General features: G+C 33.3%; 1 pseudogene; it reads left to right on the forward strand.

Annotated features, from left to right (window-relative positions):
• Nucleotides 1-483: 483 nt before the first annotated feature.
• LOC143577343 (agamous-like MADS-box protein AGL62 pseudogene) lies at nt 484-1,400 on the forward strand (annotated as a pseudogene).
• The last annotated feature ends 9,957 nt before the right edge of the window (nt 1,401-11,357 follow it).

Here is an 11,357-nt window from a genome sequence, read left to right on the forward strand (position 1 = left end):
ATAACCTTCCATTATCTTCTAACCGTAGATTGAGTTTTGACACAGATTAATATCCCCCACAATTGAAAATTTAGTGAATTTTAGTTATTAGTACTTTCACCATCATTGTTTGGATGCAACTGTGAGTCAAATTGTTGATATTTAATATTTGCTAAAATAATTAAACTCTTACCTACTACAAAACATTAAACATAATTAATATTTAAATATGTATGTTTACATATATTGCAATCAATTAATATTTTAGTGTACAATATCCTAAACCATGTTTACATATATTGCAATCAATTAAGTTTTATATTACTAAAACTTCACCAAAATATTTGTATGCTCTACTTTCACCATGCTTTGTTTCATAAAATTGCCATGTTCGAATCTCAATATGTAAATTTAACGTATTTGACATGTATTGTATTGATTTAAAGTAATCATAACCTACTCATTTATTTCTTAGCGTTATATATAGAAAAGTGTATAACATATAAACATGTTCATGAACCATATATTTAATTAATTAGTATATGTGCTTACTCCATGGATTTTTTTGCCGCGAAAACGAATTCGGGAGGAATATTTAATGTTGACCGAAAAGTTATACACAAGAATATTCATATGGAAAGTTATAAAGCATTAATCATGATTCTTATGGAAATAAGGAAAAAAATCATTATGGGAATGAATTTACTACCATTAATAGTGTATACAGCACGTGGTATAATTTGTATGCCAAGGTGAGGCATATAAGTATCTTAGACGTTGGTATACCATTCCTCAAATCAATCAAATAAAACTCCTGATAACTTTTATTACAACAACCACAATGAGGTTTATAAAGACAAAAGGTCGCCAAAAGATCCGAATGGAAAAAATGGAGAAGGAGACCAACTTGATGGTTACCTTCTCCAAACGTCGTTCTGGCTTGTTCAAGAAAGCAAGTGAACTCTGCATCTTGTGCGGGGTGGAAATGTCTATCATAGTTTTTTCTCCACGTAAGAACGCATACAGTTTTGGGCACCCTTTAGTTGAAAGTATTCTTAATCGTTTTCTTTCACAGAGCCCAGAACCGTATACCAGCACCACCCAACTTATCAATGCACATCATAATGCCAGTGTATGAGTTCAACACACAACTCACATATGCGACAAATCAGCTGGAGATTGAAAAGAAGAAAAGTGAAGAGCTTTCAAAAATTCAGGCAGAAGGCAAAAGCATTAATTCATGGAAAGCTCCGATAGAGAGCCAAGGACAAGAAGAACTAGAGAAGTTGATGGTGGCTATGGGTTGGCTGAAAATCAACATCGAGGAACAGAAGAAGAGGTCTATGGAGACTAACCTGTTAGCGGTTGTCCCCATTTCAGCTCCAAGTGGCATGGGTGGTGACGAAAATTAAGTGATGGGTTCAAGTGATGAAATAGACATGACTCCAAATGAATAAATGCGGGGATGTGGAATTTTCGGTGGTTGAGATAGGTTAGTTTGTAATTTCGTGATCCATTAAACTTGTAACATCCCAAGTTTCGTCGGTATTTAAAGGAATTGTGTTTAATTAAATTATAGAAGATCAATGTAATTATCTAAAGTAAAAGGAGAATAAGTGTCATTAGACGAATATTTAAACATGAAACCCTACCCTGTTCCTATAAATGTAGCCACCATCTCATTTATAATCATCCTAGACTCCAAACACATTCTTTAACAAATTCCCGTTTTTGAGAAAATAACCCACAAAGACACGACGATTCCCGAAGATCTAACCGTCGGTTCGGTCTCACATTTTAACTAATTGTTCATGGAAAATAAATGAAGATTCCCACTGATCAGATCTTCGATCAGAATTCGGGAAATCAGGTTTTTATCAGAAAAACCATAACATCAATAAATGGAATTTTCGAGCAACTGTCAGCTTTTCCGGCGATAGCTAGCTGATGGGTTTGTAGATCGGGGCGAGACGATTCTGTGGCCGCTTGAATCACTCAATTCTGAGTTCGTTTGATATGGTTTTGGTCTATTCGAGTGATTAACTCAAAGGTACATTTTTGTTAAAAGTGTTTATTTTTAACGTAGGGATTTGCATGAAAATTGGTAGGATGATAGAATGGGTCACGATTATTTATAAACTAACGAACTTGCTAGTAAACGGGTTAGTTGGTTCATTTTGGGTAAAACGAGTTGTGTTCGGTATGTGAAAAGGATGGGTAAATGGAGTCGGTTTTGCATGGAACTTGGTAGGATAGTAAATCGGACCTAATCATGTGAGAAAAATGTAAAATTGAATATAAACAAGTTGTTTGGAATGAAACGGGACAAACGGGTAATGTTTGAACCAAATTAGTGCAAAGAGACAATATGGTTAAAGTCCAAGGCTCATTTATTAAGCAGGACGGGCAAAACAAGTTGAAAAGAAGGATGGAAAATGATGGGAATAAAATCATATTCAAATAGAAAGTAATCAAATCGATTGAACAAAGTAATCAAATCGAGTGGGCAAAGTAATCGAATCGAATTCTATTCGATCAGTATCTTCCGTTCGATTAGAATTCATCATTCGATTAGAATCTGCCATTCGATTGGAATGGTCGTTCGATTAGAACTGTCATTCGGTTAAAATTGTCATGCGATTAGAACTGTCTTTCGATTAGAATTGCGATTCGATTAGAATTGTGATTCGATTGTAATGGTGATTCAATTAAAATGATGTTTCGATTAGATGATATAGTTAGAAGTATTTAATTGATACCTATAATTATTACACAATTAGCCATGCCCAACTTAAGAAATGTGTTACAATCAATTCCGAAAGAAGCAGGACCCATGTGAGTTTCAAGCCTCATTTCCTTGTTATGTTTTCGAGGCTGTGTGCATACTCGATGCGATTAGTTAATACACTTACCTTGAGTGGTAATTATATGATTTGTGAATGCCTTATAGATGATATACGAATTATATAAGAATGATATAGAAAATGTTGAGAGTATATATTAAAGTGTATATATATATATATAGGATTAGGTTCATTTCAGAAGTGATTTTATAGCGATAAGTGCGAGAAGTGATCTCAACCATTAGATTATTAATCAATGGTTGAAACATTATTGCATTTATTGTAATTAATAAAACTTGAAAGACATTAAAAAATATAAGAAAATGGTAGTATGGGTAGAAAAAATAATACATTATTTAATTTATCTCATCTATCCCTAAATAAAAGCTCAAAATTTATGATTTATAAGTTACAATTTATTTATTTTATTATATGTTAGTGTAAGATTTAAATTTGTTGTTTATTCACCAATAAAAAGTTTTTAATTTATAACATTTAAGCAAAATAGTATCTTCATCATCGATTGCTATTTTGAAAAAAAAAATTGAATATGTGTAAGACGGAAAAAATTGTGTACGAAGAAACTGAAAATGTGTAGGAAAGAAAAAAGATGTGTAGGAAAAAATACATGATATGTATGGGAAAATTAAACATGTGTAGGGAAAAAAATGAAGATGTGTAGGAAGAAACTAAATATATGTAGGAAAAATTGAAGATGTGTAGGACCAAAGAAAAAAGTGTACGGTGAAATTGTAGACGTGTAGGAAAAAAAATATGTTGTGTATAAGAAAATTAAATATGTGTAGGAAAGAAATTAAGATGTGTATGAGAAAATTAAATATGTGTAGGAAGAAATAATATATATGTAGGAAACATTTAAAGATGTGCAGGACAAAATGCATGCGTATGAAGAAATTGAAAATGTGTAAGAAACAAATTTAAACGTGTACGAAAAAATTAAAGATATGTAGGAAAATTTTGCAGAGGTATAGGAAAAAAATATAGTCGTGGAGGGTGAATTCAAGAGTTAAGGTAAAAAAATGTAAAGATTAATTTATTGTTTTATGGATTTATTAATTTTTAAATCTTTTTAGTTATTGTGATTAGATTAATTATAATAGTTAGAAGTGTAATTTGCATTGGTTTAATTATATATATTAACGGGAGAGAGAATACATTTATATTACTTTAATACTCATTTCATATATTTTTAATGATTCAAAATTGAAAATAAAATGAGTGGTCCAGATTGACTTCTCGCACTTCTCGCTGTAACTTTACTTCTCGCATGAACCATCCCATATATATATATATATATATATATAAAGTAATGTATGAATGATTGTATGGTTAAGAAGGAAACAGACCCTAATAATATCTGCGAATGTAGGGAACATACCCTAATAATTAATAATATATGGGAATGTAGGGAGTATACTCTGATAATATCTGCGAATAAAGCGAACACACCCTAACAATGTATGCGAATGTAGGGGACAGACCCTAATAATATCTGCGAATGTAGGGAACAGACCCTAGTAATATATGTGTGGTTATTCGGCGCACGACTCTTTGGAACATAGAGATAATTATGTATGCATAAGTAAGAAGAAAGTATGATAGTATGAAAGAATGAAAGTATGAAAGAATGTAAGTATGAAAGAATGCAAGTATGAATTTATATATGTATGTATGTATGTATGTATGTATGTATGTATGTATGTATGTATGTATGTATGTATGTATGTATGTATATATGTATGTATGTATGTATGTATGTATGAAAGAAGCAAGTTAAGTATGTAATATGTATCTATAGACACGTATACATATATATGAATGTGATGTATATTGCCTGATTAACTAGAACTCACTCAGTAGTTGACGTTTTGTATGAACGCAGGCAAATAGGATGAAGGAGCTGCCTTTAGGGGGGACACATGGCATGGACTGAGCTCACTGGCATCTAGTGAAGAAAAGTTATGTTTTATGTTAAGATAATTTGAAAGTTTAAAGACAAGATTTTAATATGAATGTTTGATGTTTTTATATTCCGCAAAAAGTTTAAATTCACTCTGATATTTAGAAATGTGATTATGAGTAAATCCAACGTCAATGTAGGGCATTAGGACCAGGCCTTTACAAGTTGGTATCAGAGCATAAGTTCGAAAGAAATAAGCGTCTTACATTCTTAGACTCGAACAGAGAATGGGACTTAGAGAAGAAAAGATAGATATGCTAGTTCAAGAAAGCCATGTGTCACTCAAGCAAGCTCTGTAACAGTAAGGTACGTGATTAAGTTCATGTAAAGATTTAGAAATATATGTATATGCATGTTAAAAGAAAGTAGAAGAATGTATGAATTTATCTTAAATGTTAATGAAAGAATGTGTGTATGCTAGCTTAATTACTAGGGATAAGAATATGGGTTATATGTATGTTTGCATGATTGTGTGAGTAGTAGAAACTAGGACAAGTGAAATCATAAAGGGAAGTATGTAGGACCTGAGGAGTAATGTAAAGAGTTAATTACACTTGGCCACTGTCATTAGCTACTTACCTTACGATTCATGTGCTAAATAATCCCTAGAGTGATAACTTTTGTGTTTCCTTAGAGACAAGAAAGATTACTGATAGAAAGGGACGGGCACGAGGATGTCGTACTAGACGCTGTGGTAAGACACGTGCCAACCAGACACCTGTTTTAAGTAGGTGTGACAAAGCGATAAACGAAAGCAGTAGGACTTCGACTTTAGAAAGTTATGAATAAGGATCACACTTGTAGCTTGTAGTCATATACACTAAGGGAGTTGCTCAATTGTTTCGCACTACAATGCCACAGTGTTCCTGAAGCATCAAAGGCAACCCAAACTGGGAAATCCAAGTGGAAGCAACAAGAAAGAAACGAAGATAAGCCAACTAGAATAAGTCAAGACAAGTAGTATGCCTGCAATAGTTAACTCCATAAGGGAACTTGCTGGGATCGTGAGTAACGAAGCGAACGATGAGAAAGCAGAGATGATCGAGAAGGACATGTGATTATCAAGATGTCCTAATTGAACATGCATGAAAGGATGAGGCTACATAGTGCAGCGGCATGAGAATGATTAGTTTGTAATTTTCGGTGGTTGAGATAGGTTAGTTTGTAATTTCATGATCCATTAAACTTGTAACATCCCACGTTTCAGCGGTATTTAAAGAAATTGTGTTTAATTAAATTATAGAAGATAAATGTAATTATCTAAAGTAGGAGGGGAATAAGTGTCATTAGATGAAAAGTTAAACATGAAACTTTACCTTCTTCCTATAAATGTAGCCACCATCTCATTTATAATCATCCTAGCCTCCAAACACATCCTTTAACAAATTCCCATTTTTTTATAAAATAACCCACAAACACACGACAATTCCTGGAGATCTAACTGCCGGATCGGTCTCAAATTTTAACTGAGTTTTCATGGCTATAAATGAAGATTCCCACCGATCAAATCTTCGATCAGATTTCGTGAAGTCCGGTTTTTATTAAAAAAACCGTAACAGCAAAAAATGGAATTTTCCGGCAACTTTTTAGCTTTTCCGGAGAATGTAGCGGAGTTTTCTGTCAACGGGGTGCTGATGGGTTTGTATATCGGGTCAAGACGATTCTATGGCCGCTTGAATCACTCAATTCGGAGTTTGTTTGATATGATTTTGGTCTATTTGAGTGATTTTGAACATAAACCTCAAAGGTACGTTTTTGTTAAAAATGTTTACTTTTCATGTACGGATTTGCATGAAAACTGGTAGGATAATAGAACGGGTCACGATTATTTATAAAGTAATGAACTTGCTAGTAAACGGGTTAGTTGGTTCGTTTCAGGTAAAACGAGTTGTGTTTGGTTCATGAAAAAGACGGGTAAATGGAGTCGGTTTTTAGTGGGACTTGGTAGGATAGTAGATCGGACCTAATCATGTGAGAAAAATGTAAACTTAAATATAAACAAGTTATTTGGAAAGAAACGAGATAAACGGGTAACGTTTGAACCAAGTTAGTGCAAAGAAACAATATGGTTAAAGTCCAAGGCTCATTTATTATGCAAGACGGACAAAACAAGCCGAAAGGAATGATGGGAAATGATGGGAATAAAATCATATTCAAATGGAAAGTAATCAAATCAAATGAACAAAGTAATCGAATCGAGTGGGCAAAGTAATCGAGTGGGCAAAGTAATCGAATCGAATGGGCAAACTAATCTAATCGAATTCTATTTGGTTAGAGTCTTCCATCAATTAGAATCCATCATTCGATTAGAATCCACCATTCGATTAAAATGGTCATTCGATTAGAACTGTCATTCGATTAGAACTGTCATTCAATTAGACTGGTCATTCAATTAGAATGGTTATTCAATTAGAATTGTCATGCGATTAGAACTGTCAATCGATTAGAATTGCGATTTGATTATATTGTGATTCGATTATAATGGTGATTAGATTAGAATGATGATTCGATTAGATGATATAGTTAGAGGTAGTTAATTGATACTTATAATTATTACACAGTTAGCCATGCCCAACTGAAGAAATGTGTTACAATCAATTCCGAAAGAAGCAGGACCCAGGTGATTTACTAGCCATATTTCCTTGTTATGTTTTCAGGGTTGTGTGCATACTCGATGTGATTAGTTAATACACTTACCTTGAGTGGTAAGTGTATGATATGTGAATGCCTTATAGATGATATACGAATTATATAAGAATGATATAGAAAATGTTGAGAGCATGTATTAAAGTATATAAATATATATATATATATATATATATATATATATATATATAAAGAAATGTATGTATGATTGTATGGTTGTATGGTTAAGAAGGGAACATGCCATAATAATATCTGCAAATGTAAGGAGCATACCCTAATAATATCTGCGAATAAACCGAACAGACCCTAATAATATCTGCGAATGTAGGGAACATACCCTAATAATATTTGTGAATGTAGGAAACATGCCCTAATAATATCTGTGAGGTTATAGGGCGAAAGGCTCTTTTGAATGTAGAGATAATTATGTATGTATAAGTAAGTTAATACAAGAATGTATGAAAGAATGAAAGTATGAAAGAATGTAAGTATGAAAGAATTCAGGTATGTATGTATGTATGTATGTATGTATGAATAAAAGAAGCAACTTAAGTACGTAATATGTATCTACGGGCACGTATACACACACACACACATATATATATATATGAATGTAATGTATACTGCCTGATTAACTAGAATACACTAAGCATAGCTGACTTTTAGTATGCACACAGACAAATAGGATAAAGAAGCTGGCTTGAGGGGGGCACATAGCATGGACTGAGCTGATGGGCATCTAGTGAAGAAAAGTTATGCTTTATGTTAAAATAATTTGAAAGTTTATAGAAAAGATTTTAATATGAATGTTTGATGTTTTTATATTCCGCCAAAAGTTTTAATTCACTCTATTTAAAACTGTGTTTATGAATAAATCCAACGTCAATGTAGGGAACCGGGACCGGGGCCTTACAAGTAAATCCCACATCGGACGTGGACAAGAGAGATCCTTAGTTCATAAGTAAATGTCCTGCATCTTAAATCACCAACGCGTTTTGGGCTTAACGGTAGTGGACGAGAGGAGAGCTCCACAGTTAAACGTGCTCAGCTGGAATTAGTAGCAGGATGGGTGACCTCCTGGGAAGTCTCCACCTGGGCAACCAAAAACAAATACGTGAGCTCTTTGTGGGCAAAGTGGACAATATTGGTGGTGTGAGGGGCCGGATGTTATAAGTGGTATTAAACTGTTATTACTCAACATATATATTCGACCAAAATTATCTGAAAAATAAATATTCTTTAAATTTCTTAACCTAAGATTTTCGTTACTGCAGGTTTCTATTTCAATACATCTAACTGGATTCTAGTGGATACTTTGGATTCAAGAGATTAAATCGGTTACTTTTTGAAAGCTAATTTTTTGTTATTCAAAATTCTCAGTACTTGTATCATGATTATGCTCCGTGTGTAAGCTGCATTGGGTCTAGTATATTCTAAACCTCATATTAATGGTTTCAAAGCATAAATTTATTTTTTAATAGCTTAGGATTCTTTTGGTCTTCGATGTCTATGATATCAATGGTATATTTATATTAGAACACTTTGAGTAAAGCTAAGGTACTTAATGTGAAAAGAGAAGTGCATAATGATAATCTGCCTACAAGACCTGAAAACAAATTAAAATCACGTAGTTAAACCACAAAGCTAGAAGATGAACATATATATGTGTATATATATATATATATACTATCTTAATATACATATAGAAAGGACACAAAGGTAATTTCACTCAATCTCTTAAATTTAAGAGTTGTACATGTGCAAAAGCACAATGTACAACAGGAATGACAAAGTTCGAATAGAGCAGAGTTAAATGAGCTTGAACCTGTTCCTAGAATTCAGTTTGTTTATTAGACGAGCACAATCCTGAGCTACATTTATCCAGCTCGAGCTGACCCGTAATCCTAAACAAGCCTACATTTGTTTGTAGGCTGACACGAGTACGACCCGTTTAACCTAAAAAGATTTGCATTTTTTGCATACTAACATGCCATTTTATTTTTTAAACTTTTAGTTTGAAGCAAAACTATTCGCAACGACTTCAAGTTATTATATAAGAACATTTAAAAAAACTAAACGACTGGGTTCAACGGGTCAACTTGCAAACCCATTGGGTTGATACAGTTTTAATGTAAGCACCATCTTCAACGGGTCAACTTGCAAATATGATGAGCATGTCATAAGGAGCAGAAGTGAAGACATCTTCAGATATTCGGAAGCGTATTCTTCAAGTTAATGGAGCAAAAACTGGCCTCCCATCTGTTGGTATTTTCCCAGTTATTACAGTTCTTTTACCTTTTTTTTAATTAAAATATGTATTTTTCTACTACTATAAATCTTGAAGTTACGTTCAATTGTGCAGGCGAATTAATCAATGTGTGAGGCCTAGATAAACAATGCAAAGGAAAGAATGTTAGACAAGAAAATAAACCGCTTGAAGTTAATTAATGCATGAATGGGAATGCAAAATTGTCAAAAAATCGTGATGATAAAGTTAACTGCATTTACTTTCATTGACAACAACAACACACGGATCCGCCAAACTTCATGTAAGTTCAATATATAAAAATATTACAGTCATAAGCTATATCAGACCTATTACATGTAACCAGTGTCGGTACATTGCTAACCGTTACGAGCGTAACGCCGCATCGGACGCGCAACCAATGCCGTTACATACCTAATCGTTACCAGTACGTGCGCAAGCCAACATCGGATGCATAACCAGTGCTGGTAATTTGGCAACATCAGATTATTTATTATGAAAGCAACATATGAAAGCAAGGCTAATTTGGCAAACAAATATTTTGGTTTTGAATTTGTAGTTGCAGAGGTGTAAAAATCTGGGTTTTAAAAAATTGGTCATATGTGGTATAAAAATTAGATATATATTAAGTTATAACATGCCGCTTTAAAACAAAGTGTTTGGTTTGGTTTAGTATTCTATTTTTCATATTGGCTCGATCGAATTATTCGGTTTAGCCCGGTTTGGTTTTGGTCAAAACAGGTCGTTTTAAAAAGATATTGGTTTGGTTCGGGTCAAAACGGTCCGTATTAAAAAGATATCAGTTTGGTTTGCCTCAAAAGGGGTCATTTTAAAAAGGTATCGGTTTTGTTCGTGTTAAAGGGGGGCGTTTTAGAAATGTATCTATTTTCTTCGGGTCAAAACAGGTCGTGTTAAAAAGGTATCCGTATGATTTGAATATGAGCAGTTTATTCTGTGTTAGCAGATCTGAAACGACCTGTATTAGTAGATCTGACCCGTCACAGAATGCGGACCGTTAAAAATTACTTAAATACCTGAGCAACAAACCTGTTTAATTATGTGCCACAACTTTCTATATGAAACATGTTGCAGCCAAATGATCCTAATCTGTAAGAAATTTGTTACCTAAAATACAACTTGAAACTTATTGTGACTCGAATTATAGCGGGAACAAATCTGATCTTAAATGTTAAATAACCTGTCTACAAACATTTACTGAAATGCCCAGGGTGCATATTGAATCTGATAACAAGCTGTAGTAAATAGAAACTAAGCATGCCCATGGTGCATAGGAATTCGTTAATATCACACAATCCCCTTTTAAAGATTTTATAAAGTAAGCGTTTATTATTTCCATATGCAGGCTAGGAAATTGTTCATCAGCTATAAGATACATGAGTGGCGGTTCTAGCTGGTGATTTTATGTTTGCACAATCATCTTCGTACCTCGTGATTGAAGTTTCGTACCCCAAAAGTTGAGAAGGCGAGGTTGCGTATGGGTCAAATGGGTATTTTGTGTTTATTGATAAATATTAAAGCCAATGTTGTTTTTTTTTAATTTCTTTTTTGTTGTAGTTTTACCTGTGTTTATGTTGTTTTATCTTTCATATCAATATATAAGTTTCATTAAACTACACATGAT

Source organism: Bidens hawaiensis, unplaced genomic scaffold (genome assembly GCF_021521415.1).
Source record: "Bidens hawaiensis isolate Kalapana, Puna unplaced genomic scaffold, B.hawaiensis_p1.1 tig00028514_1, whole genome shotgun sequence".
Classification (NCBI taxonomy): Eukaryota; Viridiplantae; Streptophyta; class Magnoliopsida; order Asterales; family Asteraceae; genus Bidens; species Bidens hawaiensis.